The sequence below is a fragment of the Dermacentor albipictus genome, chromosome 4, assembly GCF_038994185.2.
Source record: "Dermacentor albipictus isolate Rhodes 1998 colony chromosome 4, USDA_Dalb.pri_finalv2, whole genome shotgun sequence".
NCBI classification, from domain to species: Eukaryota; Metazoa; Arthropoda; class Arachnida; order Ixodida; family Ixodidae; genus Dermacentor; species Dermacentor albipictus.
In genome coordinates, this window is record NC_091824.1 from 130,678,729 (window position 1) to 130,693,871 (window position 15,143).

At 44.5% G+C, this 15,143-nt stretch overlaps 1 protein-coding gene across 2 annotated transcripts in view; it reads right to left on the minus strand.

Moving 5' to 3' along the window:
- Positions 1 to 15,143, minus strand: part of LOC135898431 (cell adhesion molecule 3-like) — a 449,844-nt gene that overhangs the window by 382,730 nt on the left and 51,971 nt on the right. The gene's annotated exons all lie outside the window — the stretch shown is intronic.

The following is a 15,143-nucleotide window of genomic DNA, read 5'->3' on the forward strand; positions in this document are numbered from 1 at the left end:
CCCGTTAGTGAACCAACCATTTTGTTGCACTTCGTCTCAACAGAAAACGGTCTGAGTTCTTCCCCTGCCTTTAGAGTCGCAGCGCGCCTCACGTTTGAATTCGAATGTCTGGTGCAAGCGCGCTTAGCGCTTCGAAATTACACATTCATGGTCGAGCGACATCACGTGTCAGTAGTTTGTAAAATGCTTCCCTCTTTTCCTCGAATCCTTCTCACACCCCTCCGTCGGCAACGCGCGCGTCTTCTTTAGTCTCAGCAGACTCAAGACCTTGCGGCATTGCCTGCAAAACAATGCCGTTCTTAGAGAAACAGCGAAAGCGAGGTGATAGTAACGGCGTACGCGTTTGTTCTTGAGCTTTATCACCAAGTGGTACCGAACGGTAAATTATAGTGCAAGATAAATTTTCTACGAAAAACGTAGGTGGTAATGAAAAGAAGGGGAAGTGTGAAAGAAAATTTTGGGTGCTGCTATACAGCATCCTCGAGGTTTCCCAAGTTTGTACCTCTTCTGCATGCGTGAGAAGAAGAATATACCCAGAAGTGCATGTTGCGGGGCTAGTAGGTTCATATTGCTCAGTAATTAATAAAACTATATGGTCGCTTAGCGCAAACAAGTAAGGATGGAAGGGGCCAACCCCCTTCGAGAACTCCCCTTGTCCTCTTCCATGCTTACTTGTTTGCGCTAAGGGACCATGATTTTTTATAGTCTACTAAACATAGCTTACCCAACGATATCTACGAAAACAGTTTCATTTTGCGTCGTGAGTACGGTCCTTTCGGTGCGAATGCTATACATTTGTAGATTCTTGCATCGCAAGAACATAGAACCTCGCAGGCTTTTGCGATCTCTAACTGGCGCTTGAGCGTCTTGTGAGAGTATTGCCGCAGCTGCCTACTGGCAACCAAAAATGCTGATAAGTATCCTTTCCAAATGCTGCTTTACTGCTCATATCTGAAAAGGAGTAAGGTAGCCCGTTCTCACTTTTACAACTTTCTTTCTTTTCACAGTACGCAATTATTATACAGCGAAGCTGTTTCCCTCTTCCAGGGAGAAAAAAAAGGGTGGGGGGAGGGAAGCTCGCGTGCTCCTATTTAAATACATGTAAAAGGAGAATTCGTTTTTCTCGGTAACCACTGCACCAAATTTGATGAGGTTTGTTGCATTTAAACGAAAAACTTAAAAACTAGTGACTGTTTGTTTCAAATTTTTGTTTTAGGCCACCAATGTTTTATTAAAAGTAGGCAAAAATCACAAATTTTGAGAAGACGAACCTATCAGTTTTACGACTCTGAATCTCAGCGATGAAAAATGATATCCCAATTCTGTGAATTGCATCTAATAATACAACTGAAGCGGACAATATTGGTACGTTACACATGAATGTAAAAAAATTCAGTAATACGGAAATACAGCTTTCGCAGAACCCTTGTACACACGTAACAAATTCACGTAAGTCATGAATTGACATATAGCATTTGAGTGATCCAATGGATACCGTTTACAGAACCACGATATCTTCTCTTGGTGCAGAGCTGTGAATTTATGAACTTGGTGTGTCTATTTTTTTCAAACTTGCGAATTCTTTAAAATTCTCTTAACAAAACTCAGGTCCTAAATCGCAATTCCGCTTACAGCAGTGACTAGAATTAAGCTTTCCCTCTCAAATGCAACAAATTTCATTAAAATTGGTTGAAAAAAGCGTTTTTGTGTTTTCCATGTATTTGAATAGGCGGCATCGTTGTTGGGTCCGAGCTAAAGCTTCCTCTTCAGCCCATATCCCGCCGCATAGGCAGGGAGGGATTCGTGGGCTGATCCCGGAGATCGCGCAATACCGGGCCCAACCGCGGTGGAAGTGAAGCAGGATTCAGGCACTCTGCCAACTTCCACACATAAGTTCAATATCTTGGGTCCAAATGAACCACATAAATTCGGAATTGTAAGAGAAAAAAAAATATATATATATATATATATATATATATATATATATATATATATATATATATATATATATATATATATATGTAGACGAGTAGAAAGGGTGTTCACCGAGGGGCCCGATTTTTATGAGACATATCATAAGTTCACAAACACTGACACCAATGACAACATATAGGAAATTAAGCACATCAATTAAGATTAATTAATAAGCACAAGTGATTTCCCCCATATTGTCCTTGGTGTCAGTGTTTGTTGGCTTCTTATGATATATATATATATATATATATATATATATGTATATGTGTATATATATATATGTGTGTGTGTGTGTGTGTGTGTGTGTGTGTGTGTGTGTGTGTGTGTGTGTGTGTGTGTGTGTGTGTGTGCGCGCTTGGTGCGGCAAGTTCGCTTTCATGCGTGTTATTTGTTTTAAATCCTGTTTGACGAATAATGACAGGGGGAAAGCATGCGGCGATTATTGTGGTGGAAAACATTCGTTCAATAAACGGGAGCGTTGGCAGGCCAAAAATGGTCCTTTACATAGGTGGAGTCTTTAGTGCGGGGCCCCGCTGGATGAGGCCACTACCCGCACCCGTTGGAGTAGAGCCGTTTGAGACTCCAGCTCCGAGCAATTGAGTAGGGCTGCCTATCATGCCTGCCTCGTGGGGGAAGGGTTAGGGGGAAGGGAAGGATTCATCTGACATGCCCACACCATATGACAGTTATTGGAGACTCCCCACAGTTAAGGCATGCTCCTTCAACTTTCGGGTCAAATTATTTTACTATTGTAGGATACACAAGGGTGTTGGTCTGCAGGCGCCTCAAGGTTGTTTATCGGCCTTACTCAGAGCCTTCGCAGGGACAGGGAAATGCCGATGACCTTCGCAATAGCCTACGAGAATTTCCCGACTCGCATTTCGGCCGCTGCTGATTGATTAGGGCCGCTCGTCTCCTCCTCGCTGGTACAGCTGCATCCAGTCGGCAACGGGCACAATGGACAGTCCACTAGGTGGACTCTTAGAGAATACCCTCCTCGGAAGCCATCATATACCTGTGGCGTTGGTGACACTATTTACGTGGAACACGAAGAGCTTGCGAATGAACGGCTCCTTTCTTTATTTTAGAACTAGAACAAAAGCAAAGCGGCGTCGGACATGCACTGTACGTACCGTTGCCTGTGGACCACGCACTTTCAAACATTCCACTGTTCCAACTGGTGCGACCGCGACGAAAACCGATTGAAGTGAGTGCCCTCTTGAGCTTTAGTCATGTCTGACGAACTGTTAGTGGACCCAATAGCGCAATAACATTTTTGGGATTTGGTTCCGCGTGGTATTTGAGCCACGCAAAACACAAGAAACCATGGACCGTAATTAGCCAACGTAGCTGTCGACTGTGTCTGCAGTGCCCGGCACGGCCGTCACATGCAGTTACATTCGCGGCGCCGCTCCATAATGGCCCCACCTGTCCAAGTTCATCCCGCGCCCTGTGCCTAAACTCTAATCGCCTCTTACTTATCGCGACTGCTGACCAGTTAATCATTCCATCATGTTTGAATCCCAATGCTTTTGGAAGGTGGACACTTCCTTCGGGTCTAGCTGTGTGAATACCTCGGCAGTGCATTACGATGTGCCCAATCATTTCCCTGCTTTTTTTTTTTACGGCGAAGCTGTTAAGGGCTATTTCCCCCAGGATCGTGTCCACGTGTAGACACAAAACTCCCCATACGAGAGCCGATCGCTAAGCTTGTGCAATACTGGGCCGACCCGCGGCGGAGGTGCAGTTCGCTATTAAGGGGCGCACATACACAGCTTCGCTGCTCATCCTTCAGCACAGAGTGGAGGGGCACTGAATATTTCTGCGCAGACATGCCCCATCCTTTGGCGCATATTTTCTTCGGTACCTTTTAGTAATATTTGCTTCAGAAACGCCATCTGGCGGGCGAGATGAAGGCGTTGTCATCCAAGCGACAAACGCACCAGACGCGCTTTTTCTTCCGAACGTTTTATTGCGCTCATGTTGTCTCTCAAATAGCTGACCGGCAGTTTTGACACAGCAGGGGCAGAACAAGGGGTGTAGTCTTAGCCCCGAAACGCTTCCTTATAGAAGAAACAGCGGACGAAGAGAAGGAGATGCCGGAAAGAATAAGGAACGGAGGTGTGCGAAAAGGAGATGGAAGTAGCAAGGCGCTTATGACAGTTTTCCAGAGACACTATGCCATTGTTCCATCGGGCGTGGAGTTTTCGCACCCTGTCTTTTCTGCGTGTATTGCTTAAAATTTGAAATGTTTGAGTGAAAAAAAATGAAAGGCAAGACTGCCTGTGCAGCAATCAGTGGGGATCCAAGCATCTCGGCGTGCAACTCACGTCTGCCTCGGCAATCTTCAAGAGAAGGGATAACGGGGCGCCTCGTTGACCCGTCCATGCGACGTTTCGTCCGTTTTTTTTTCTTTTTTCAATGTTTCAATCTTTGCATTTATACTGCTCATAAGGAAATAGTGTTTTCACTTTTCTTTATTTCGCCAGTGCGACATCTTTGATATCCGCCCAATTCTAGCTTGAGAACGCTCAAGGAAAACAAAGAAAAATGACGGAAAGAAAAGAAAGGAAGTGGACAAGAGAACAAAGAGTGGTTCTCTTATCAGCGGAAATAATGAAAACTTCGAAGAGAAATATACAACATGAAAGGAATCAGCTTAGTGCACATTGTCATATTAATCGCGTCACCGCTTCTTGTTGCCAAATGCTGCTGCACACTTTCCCTCTTTCTCTTGCAAAAAAAAAAAAATTACTGTGTCTGGTTTATTTTTCTAGCAATATGTCCAATATACTTAACTACATCATGTGAGAGCCAAGGTGAGCCTGTTGTTACAAGGCAGTGAGGGCTGCCACAGAATCTGTTTTTGCGCAACGGACATAAACAATAGAATGCGCGAGGTGATGATAATATCGGAGTTTTTCTAGATGTCACATTAGGTAATCTTATCTTTTCGATAAACCAAAATGTCAGATATTAAAAGAAAAGCTGCGTTGGGTGGTTTAGTCTGAATGAATATATCTAATGGCACACGCAAGCCCTTCTTAAAGCCAGATTACACTTCGGCGTCCATGAACAACATTATATTATGTTGATTTGAAATGCACACATGCACACACACACGCATAGCTGCAAACATGACACATGAGCTTCTTTCTTGCTTTCAATTAGGCATGCAATGATTGGCCCAGTTCCACGTTACTATATTATACCTTTTTCGTCGCAGCTACATAAACTAGTGCATTGCCATAATGTGGCTTCATTTACACAGTTCACCTCTCCCCATTGGTTGAATTTCACCAACAAGCTATTCACAATGCTAGTGCTGCTCCACTGTTGTCTACTTCATTCCCCACTGTTGTTAATATCTGTCTTTTGTCTAGCGTTTATTTCTGTAATAGAGGCATAATGTGTATTAAAATGCACAACTATTTCTTTATTTTAGACATCTTCTTAGAATTGTTCTATGTAATGTTAATTCTACTCGCTTCGCCACGCATTAGAACTTGCTGTTGCCTAGCATCTGTACTAATTATAGCATACTCACTTTGATTTTTTCTAGATAACATTTTAAGGTAGGTTGAACTCACAGATGAAATCTGTAACTTGCTTTTATTCTCTGAGAAAAAAAAATAAGCTGTATCTCGTAATGGTAAAAATTTACATGCATCTATCGTCATTTGCTTCACTTACCTTAGTAACTTCATTTTTGATGCCCTCATTTATCCAGCTTTGTCAAATGTCAACCTGTCCTTAGTTTGCTTTGCTTTATTCTCGATATTCTAATTGTATAGAATGTGCGACGCACGGCGAATCCTTCTCTATTTACCGAAATGTGTGGTGTTTGTATATGTTAAGGACAAAACTAAATGACTGAACGCGGCCAGCAGGAAACGATAACTAGGATGAGATAACCAGAACAGAAAAAAAAAAACAATTTGTGCAAGAGCATTGCTTGTACAAGACAAATTTCCCGCACTGGGCGCTGCTTTGTATGCTAGCTGGGTGGCCACGCAATCTAGTTTAATGAACGTGTCCGATGCTAGATACCAGAGCACTTTTGCCAGCCTTCATAATCCTTCTCTGAGCTCTCTTTGCCATCCCATGTTATCACTTTCAGCCCGAAGCGGAAGTAAATAGAGGAATAACTTTTACAGTGGAGCTGTTAGAACCTCGCTGCCATGGGTGTCTCTTGACGTCCGCAGCATCGCCGAGCTGGGGTAGAGAGCTGAGAGAGAGCGAAAGCAGAATGTAAGAACAACATCGCGTGGCATAGCGACGAGGCGAGGGTGGGTGGAGCCTAGCGAGGGGGGGGGGGAGGGGAAGGAGCGGCGCAGCGGGGAAACAGGTAGTGTGACGTCATTGGTCTCTGGAAAAACCCACGCGGTCGCTTCGGCGGATTTCAAGAAGCTACAGGTACACAGCGTCGGAGCTAGCGTGCATCAGAAATAAGGCACGGCGGCTGCCACGCGTCACGTTGGTGCAGCGTCTGGCACACGACCCCGATGTATAGACCGTTTTTTCGTAGGCGCCGCCATATTGTGAGCTCAGTGGCGCCGCCTATGAGCAGCGCCATACTGGCTTGGGTGAAAGCGGTCTTTTGCATGGCAGGTATACGCTCGGCGGTCGGTTCTGTCGTTTGTTTTCGCGGTCGTGCGCTCTGTTTAGTATGACGTGCGTATCCTACGTGGTAAACAGTTCTGTGAGACGTGCTGAAGTGGTTTTAGGCCGGAATTTCTGTTGGCGTTGAGGTGGACGGAACACGCAGCGCGATGTGTGCGCGCATATTTGAGCCTACAATCAGCCTCGGAGATCAATTGTGTATTTCTCAATGTTCTAGTCATTAATGTGACCTTATTGCAGTATTATCCTCTAATTCTAAGCTGCGGTTTAGGAGCCATGAAACATACGCGACGATCGTAACACCGTGGGTACCGTTCTGCTACGATAGGAGCTGTGATGTTATACTTTGACAAGCGTTCACACTGTTCGCTGCAGGTTACATTGCGTGACTACTTGGTTCGATGGATGAGGTTTTTGCCCCTGAATAAAATAGTTTTGGCAAGTAATAGCAGCATACCTTACAGTCTGAATTAGGCTTGTCCAGCAAAGGGACTGTTTACGAACTGCGCGAGCGTCCTAAGCAGTGGTAGGTGCTGGATTACATATATCTTTGTTCTATATACAACATGGTCCAAGCATATGGCATCAGCGGTTATATATTTATAAACGTTGTGCGGCGTGACTATGCGAGGTCCTACTGCGGCGTTAGGCCGTTTTCTCTTGCTCTTGAAAGATGATGATAACCGATTTTTTTTTTTCGGTTGTGTTCGTTCCGTTCTCTACGACGCACTCACACGTATTACAGAAATTTTGTCCCCCAAAATAGGCATCGCATTCTTTTTATGCGATCCCTCTCATATATGGCTGTATGCAGGCCAAAAAGGCAATGCCGAAGCCCACAGCATACATATAAATCGTGTTGGTTCACCAACCGCAGTGATCGCTATGCTGAGCAGCGCCATCGGCCTCATGCAGGAAGGCTAGCGTAGACATATGGTAATTTGAAGCCTACTAGACTTGAAATGCGCGAGAACGATGCCGGCGCATCACAAATATTTGATAACGCCTGCAGCTTAGATGTTTCGTGGTTGCCTTAAGTTGCCCGTGCACGAGCATGCGCTCTTATGCTGTATGTTTCACTCCCCACGCCAAGCGATCAGATAGTGAGCAGATTTACCATTTCATGCTGCTAATACAGAGACACCACTTTCCTTTGTTGAATTAAAACCGATATAAGCAAAATGATTCACAACACATACACACACCGCGACTGATAATGTGCGTACACCGCGGCTGATAAAACGCGTCACATTTTTGCGCCCCCAAGAGATATTTCCGCCTACTGTAGTTACCGATGCACCGAAAGGCTTCCCTGACGACCATACATGAACGGACATGGCGTAACTTTCACAAAGTACCATCTAAAACAACTCGAAATCGTTCCGCAGCACGCGACAGCAATACTTTCAAGCAGCGCCGCGCCGGATTGCCCAAGCCAGAGAGGAGGAAAGGCTCTCCGCGCGCCCTATCCTCCTCGCCCGATGAAACGGTCTATACGTCTCAACAAATCGCTTTTGTTGCGGCGGGCGACTCAAGTGACACGCCGTCCCAGCCGAAACACCTCACAGAGGAAGACGGCATGGACTTTTCTAAAATCTTAACTTCCCACAGCTCCGCTGGTCTCTGGCGTTTGTGATAGCAGAGCCACACATAATTTTTGATGCACATTTGAACACACCACTGCAGGCAGATTTCCTGACAAATTTTACTAGGACACCATTGCTGCAAAACATAGTATCCTTTAGTAGGCCCAAGAGCAACTAAATTAAGACTAATGCTTTATTTGTAGCATGGCAAACTTGACAAGGTTGGCATAATGGAATTTTGCAGTAAGAGTTGGGTTGAAAAGGCTCACCCCCAAACTTCTTATTAAAATTCACTGGGAAAAAATCGGCATTCATCTGTGCATTACCCTCAATGTTGCCTTGAACCCAAGTACCGTGTCTGTATGTTGCGATGACCACATCATCAATGAGCCGGCAGGGCCGCTCTTCTGCGCTTATGTCGTAGAACAAAGTGAAATCGGTCTATCGAGTATACAATAACTTTTCAAATGCACTTGCCTGTTTGTTCGCTGACTTATTCAGAAATTTGATTTCATTATACTTGGAGATTGGACACGTTACAGAAAGTTTTCTTTCTGCAGACATGGCTCGACCTGTGTACAGTCAAACCTTGTAAGGTGAATGGCAGCAATGCAGTGTCACTCTCTGTACCATCCGTATATAATGAGTAGTAAAAATATAAAATTAGGGACAGCGGGGCGAGCTGGAGTGGTAACACGATTAAATAGTGTCAAATGGGGACACAAAGTGAAGAAATAAAGCTGGCTCTCAACAAAAGTTCGTTTAAAAAGTCTATAGCGATGATGATGACGATTTACCGGCATCCCCTTTGAAACGGGGCGGGGAAAATCGTCACCTAGCCTGATTGAGTTAATCAGGTATGCTATCAATCATCTTCCTTCTAGCATTCTTGTAAACATCTCTTTAATGTTCTCTATATACCTTGTACTTCTGCCTATGTTTGTATGGATCCGATCGTATCAGTTTCCTCCCCACTTTTATTTGGATCGAAATTATATGGACACACCAGGCGCATTTCTGCCGTCGGCGTCGCCCTGAGGTTTCGTATGAGTGAAAGCTTGTGAAGGTGAGCCGGCGAACGCGGTTCAATCTCGCGTGCGCGAGTGAGTAACGCGGCCCAGATGCGTGCGCTCTCCTGTGGCGCACGAGGCAAGGGAGTGAGGCGAGGGAGGAGGGGCGTTCATCGCTGGTGGCTGCTACGGTGCCTCGGTGTCCTCCTCACCCGCCGCTTCGTACACAATGGATACAACCACGGCGCCTACTACGGCGTTCGCCATGCGAATCGCGCATGCCGTAGTAGACGCCTTTGGGGGACGCCGTAGGGACGCGTTGCCGGCACTCGTGTGTCTTGAAAGCGGTCTGCGACATTGCTAAAGTGTGCGCCCGCGCGGGCCTCATCTTCTAAGCGATCTGCGATGTTTGTAAAGTGCGCGTAGTGCCGGTAGCTTCGTATGCGATGTGCTTTTGACGTTTTGTTCGCGCTGAAGCGAGAGATGCATGAAGGTCCATTCGCGTACTGCCGCGATTTCTCCCTCCAGAATTTTCACAGTGAGTTTCTGCGCTCATCGAGCGAAATGTGCTCATGTTTACCTGTGCGCGCGTGACACCGTGCTGGTTAGTTTAGTTAAAGCACGTTGACGCGCATTCTCTAATGGTTTGAATCTATCATAGAATGTGTACGCGGGACTGAGCGACGACGTAGAAAGAAGCAGTCACACAAAGACAGCGCTTTCTTTTTGTGTTTCTTTCTACGTCCTCGTTGAGTCACGCTCACATATTCTATCATTGTTAATTTAGTTAGTAAATGAATGGTTAAAAGTTTATACGGCCGATAAAACTACTATCCTTACTTCGTACAGCTATCTACTCTTTTGCTATTGCAATCGGTGCTTCGCCTTTCGGGAGGAACTGCGACTATTTTTTTTTCATCAATACCTTAAACGTATCTTCTACCTCGAGCGCTGACCAGTTGATACTACCATCTACTTTAAGTCCAAGGTTCTGGAAGGTGTATGTTACGTACAGGTCTCACTGGGTGAATCCCTTCACAATCCATTATAATGTGCTGTGTGGCCTCCGGAGTTTTGCTGCAGTATACACTAGCCTCATCTAAATGCGAATATTTGCTCCGCTACGTTTTTGTCCTTAGGCAACGAGCTCGACCCGGAAATTGCAAGGCACTTCCCTTTGTGTTATCCTACAGATTTTCCCTTCTGATTTCCTTTTCTTTTCATTCTTGCAAATTTCCGTTGTTTTTCTCGTTTCTATTCTTTGCATCCAATTTGCTGCATCTGTTTCTCTCACTTTCTTTCTGATCACCCCTTGTTCTCTACCTACATTTTCAATTACCCTGTGCTTGGTTGCCAACTTTCTTGACCTCTTCCTCCATTCTGTGTTCACGCTTTTTAGGTACGTGCGCACTTTAGCCGCCCACCTACTTTGAGTCTTTCTTAAACCTAATTTTACGCAGCGCTCCTCTGACTTCAAATGAGGCCTAACCCATGTCCCTTTGAAGTGCCTCATTTGTGGTTTTCACGTGGGCTCCCAAAGCCAACCGGCCCACCAATCTTCGGTAAACTTCCAACCCTGACAATATATCGGGTTTTAAGTACAGAATGGCATTTGCGAACATCACCATGGATCGTTTCCAGATTTCACGCACCACCTCATATTTATTGTGGCCCCAAAGTGCCCTATGTTTCATTATTACTGCACTTCGCTTCTCTTTTATTTGCAGATTATCTTGGTGGGTGCTTGAGCCTTTCCTTTGCTGATATATACGACGAGGTACTCATTGCTTTGGGTAGGACTTGCTGTTGACTCGACACTCGTCTCTTCAGTAAAGGTCATAATTCCTGATTTTTCAGTGCTAAATTTAAAGCCTAGATTTTTGTTGCGTTGCCACACGTATTGGTTAGTGTCTGTAAACCTCTTGCATTGTCCGCTAGTAGTGCTATGTCGCCCGCATACACCAGTGCGGGGACCTTTTGTTGCCCCATTTGTCCATTACGCATTTGTGATAAATCATGTCCTAACTGACTGTTTTCCAGTTGTATTTCTATGCCATTAAGACAAAGCATCAACAACAATGGAGAAATGGGGCATCCTTGCTTCAGTCCTTGGAGAATTTCCCCCACTTTATTAAAATGTTTGTCTTCCCATACAATTTTTGCTGAGTTGTCGCTAGATAGCTCCATCAGCAGCACCTTGAAATCATCTGTGCCTTCGTTCTTGAGAATATCCCACAACTCCTTGTCCACGTTGTCGGAGGTTGCCTTAATATCTAGAAATGTTATCCATAAAGGTTTATTCTGAACCACTGAAAGCTCTATGTACTGAGTTAGAGCAAAAATTTATTCTGAGCGTCTGCCCGGTCTGAACCGATCCTGTGGTTCCCCCAGCCCACCACTTGTTTCCGCTCATCTCAGCAGCACTAATTTTATGGCTTGGGCTGCCATTCTATATAGCGCCGACGTTACTGTAACTGACCTGTACCAGATCGTCCTATCTTTAAAACCTTTGCCTTTTTACATGAGCGATTTACCCAGTAGGCAACACTTTCTTTAAAGAAAGACCAATTTTCTTGAACTGTGTGATTCAAATCGGGGCATAAAGTCAGTCATGAAATCGGCGAGTTTGTTATTGATCGTAGATAAATTCGCGGTTTTATAATGTTTAATAAATTAAGCCTGCTTTTTATGAGGTGCACATGCCTGAATACTGCAGTGAATAAAGCAATGACTGCTAAGGCCAGGCATAAAAACAGGTGGGGTGGAACCTATTCTGGAATCGTGAAGAAGAGCGCAAGTAGTAGTACCAGCCAAATCGTCGATGCCAGGAATGCGGCCGCTGATTGAGTCCGCAGGACTAGCTGTGCTTGGCGCGAGTGTGAGGTGCTCAGGCTTCCACCTGTTCATGCTTTGCATCGCTTGACTGCTTGCTTACGCTTGACGCTACCTGCTAAACTGCTGAGCAGATCCCTTGGCAGAGACTGCAAAAATCTCACGGTTTGTGTGGCAGAAAATAGGAGCACACCCGCACTTTTCGCAATGCTCCGCTAAGTGGGAGTATGGTGAGCTGGACAGGGCATACCTGTGTTTTCTTACTCACGTTTACCCTTTGGCATATACATGTTCACTTCACAAATACGGTTAGTATTCTTTCACTGTGTAAACGTTTTCTCTTGTTATGACGTTCGCTTTAACAGTAGTTAAACGCTAAACCTGAGCTTGCTGTCCCTCCGCCTGCCTGTTTTCTTTTTACTATTTTTTTGTTCTTTCTTTTTGTTACCCCGCCATTGCTACACCATTCTTTTTTAATTTTCCTATGTATACAAATACGGTGATTTGCATGTCCGCTGATGCAACGAACAGCATTACCATCATAAAGACTCTACGTGTTATACGAGAGATAATTGTAGCATGAGAAAAACAAAAACGGCAATTCTATGTAGCTCTGCATGATGAGATACTCTTTTTGCCACCGTGCAAAACAAAGGAAGTGCATGTTCTAATACATACATGTGTACGGTCAGGCAAAGCTCTTATGCTATCGCTGAACGTGTAGTGGAACGGAAAACGCTCTTTTTTTTATTGAAGTGAATGTTAGGAGAGGTTGGCGCCTTTATGTGGTGGCACCGGCTACTCCTTGTCACGTGGCTGGCGAAACAAATTTACGCAAAAAGGGAGAATAGCCACACTAAATATAACACTCAGTAGAACACTGGATCAATAAAAAATATACAGTCCAACAGTACATGAGTCGCAAAGTTCTGTGCATGAGTTCAGTCCACGTACGCATATATGAAGTCCGATGTTTTGAACAGCCAAAACACACAACAACACTTGTAATACACTCCAAGTACAGGACCGAATTATACATATTGCGTAAAAGTTGCGATCACCACATAATCTAACTATGCACCACGAACAACGTTTAACTCATTTAGCGTATTCGGATTATCCAATACTTAATATTTTCCCAAAATGTTGGTGTCCTCTAAAAACGTTTTCAGACCAAGAAGCGCTCTTTTTTGAAGGCCCGCAGTTGGCCATGGGCCAAGTATCTTTTTTAGAGTGAATGGTCTTCTGTCTAATACAAACAAATTAGCTTGCAGTACCGTTCTTTGTGTATCGTATTTCGAGCACTCGAGAAGAAGATGACGCACATCTTCGTCTGGATGGCCACAAGAACACTGCGGACTAGAGACACGTTTTATTCTGTATAAGAAGTGTCTCGTAAATGCAGTACCAAGACGCAGCCGGTGTACCAAAGTTTCAAATTTTCTTTTGTCTCTTAGAGTTTCCGGCATTGATAAGTTGGGTCAGGGGTCTATTGAGTATAACTCCGAGTTTTTAGTTTGCTGGTCAAACCAGGTAGTTTTGCTGAGACGACAAGAAATCTGTCTCAGGATCAGACGGACTTCACTACGCAATAGGGGAAGATTGGTTGTCTCTGCGTTATTGTGCGCTCGGTTCGCAGCTGCGTCCGCTGCAGTATTACCAGGAATATTGCAGTGCCCAGGAATCCACTGAAATGCAATTACGTGGTTCATTGCGCTTGCTTTTGTAAGTTCTTTGAGCGTGTCATACAATATCGAAGTGTTCAAGGAATTTTTCTTATTGCTCTGTAGTAATGTGAGAGCGGCTTGCGAATCGCTAATGATAACCCATTTTTGCGAATGTTTTTCTAAAGTTATAAAACGCAAAGCACATAGGATTGCAAATAGTTCTGCCATGGTGGAAGATGTCTCCCGGGATAATTTAAATGTTTGCTCTAGCGCTAAATGTGGCATGACGAATGCTGAAGTCGAGGAATTTTTATGATACGAACCATCTGTATAAACGTGGATGTACTGGGGATATAATGAGTAAATTTGGTAGAGTGCCAGTTGCTGTGCGGCTACTATGAACATGTCTCTCTTAGATATAATCCCGTCAACCGATAACTATTTTAGGGTATGTTAACATTCAGGGAGGGTAACTAACATCCACTTTGCATAATTCAAATCTTGGTAATAATGCTTTGTGTTCTCGAACAACATCGTGAATTTTGCTTTGGTTTCTTTCGGTGAGCGCGAGGTTTAATGGATGCTTCTCGTGTTGGGTTAAGATGCGATAAATATGTCGGCATGTTTCAACCATTCGTATGACTGGAAATGGGGGGTGACAAGCTTCAGCAACTACTAAAGAAATCGAGGTAGCCTGCGGAACCGGTAGGTCGGTAGGAGTCAAGACAAAGTGGAGTCTTTCCTTGTTTTAGCACTGGAATTACCCGTGCTAATTTCCATGAATCCGGTAGAGTCTTTCTTATCCAGATATCATAAAATATCTCCAAAAGAGTCATTCTTCCTACTGGACCTAGGTTCTTCAACATCACATACGTAACACCATCTGGGCCTGCGGTTGTCTTTGTACGGCATGACGAAAGAGCACTTTTCAGTTCATTTAATCTAAACTCACAATCAAGTTGTGGATGTTGTGACATAAAGCACGCACGAAGCTTCTGTTCTGCTAGTGTTGTCGAACTTGAAAATTCTAGGCAAGTAACCGAAATTCCTGGTCTGGATATAAGTTGACAAAATTCGTCAGCAACACATGTTTCCGGAGTGCTTCGAGCTACGGCAAGGGCTCGAAAGGGATGGTTCTGGGTAACTGGACCACTAAAAGATCGGACTACGGACTATATTCTGGGAACTGGAGTAAACGCTAAAAACAAGCCTTCTTTTTTATCACTCTCTTTACTTGTGACATTTAATTTGTCGAGTATTTATTTGCCAACCACTTTTTATGAAGCAGATGGTTCAGTTGTGCCGCAGAATGCGCAAATCCAGCAGCCGCCGTTTCACGCAGTTGATTACAGAGAGTCATAAAGGCAGCAGCCTTCGCAGAAAAACTTGGTTTCCTGCACATGCGAGCACACAAGACACTGACCATTATAGGAACCGTATACTTGTCACGT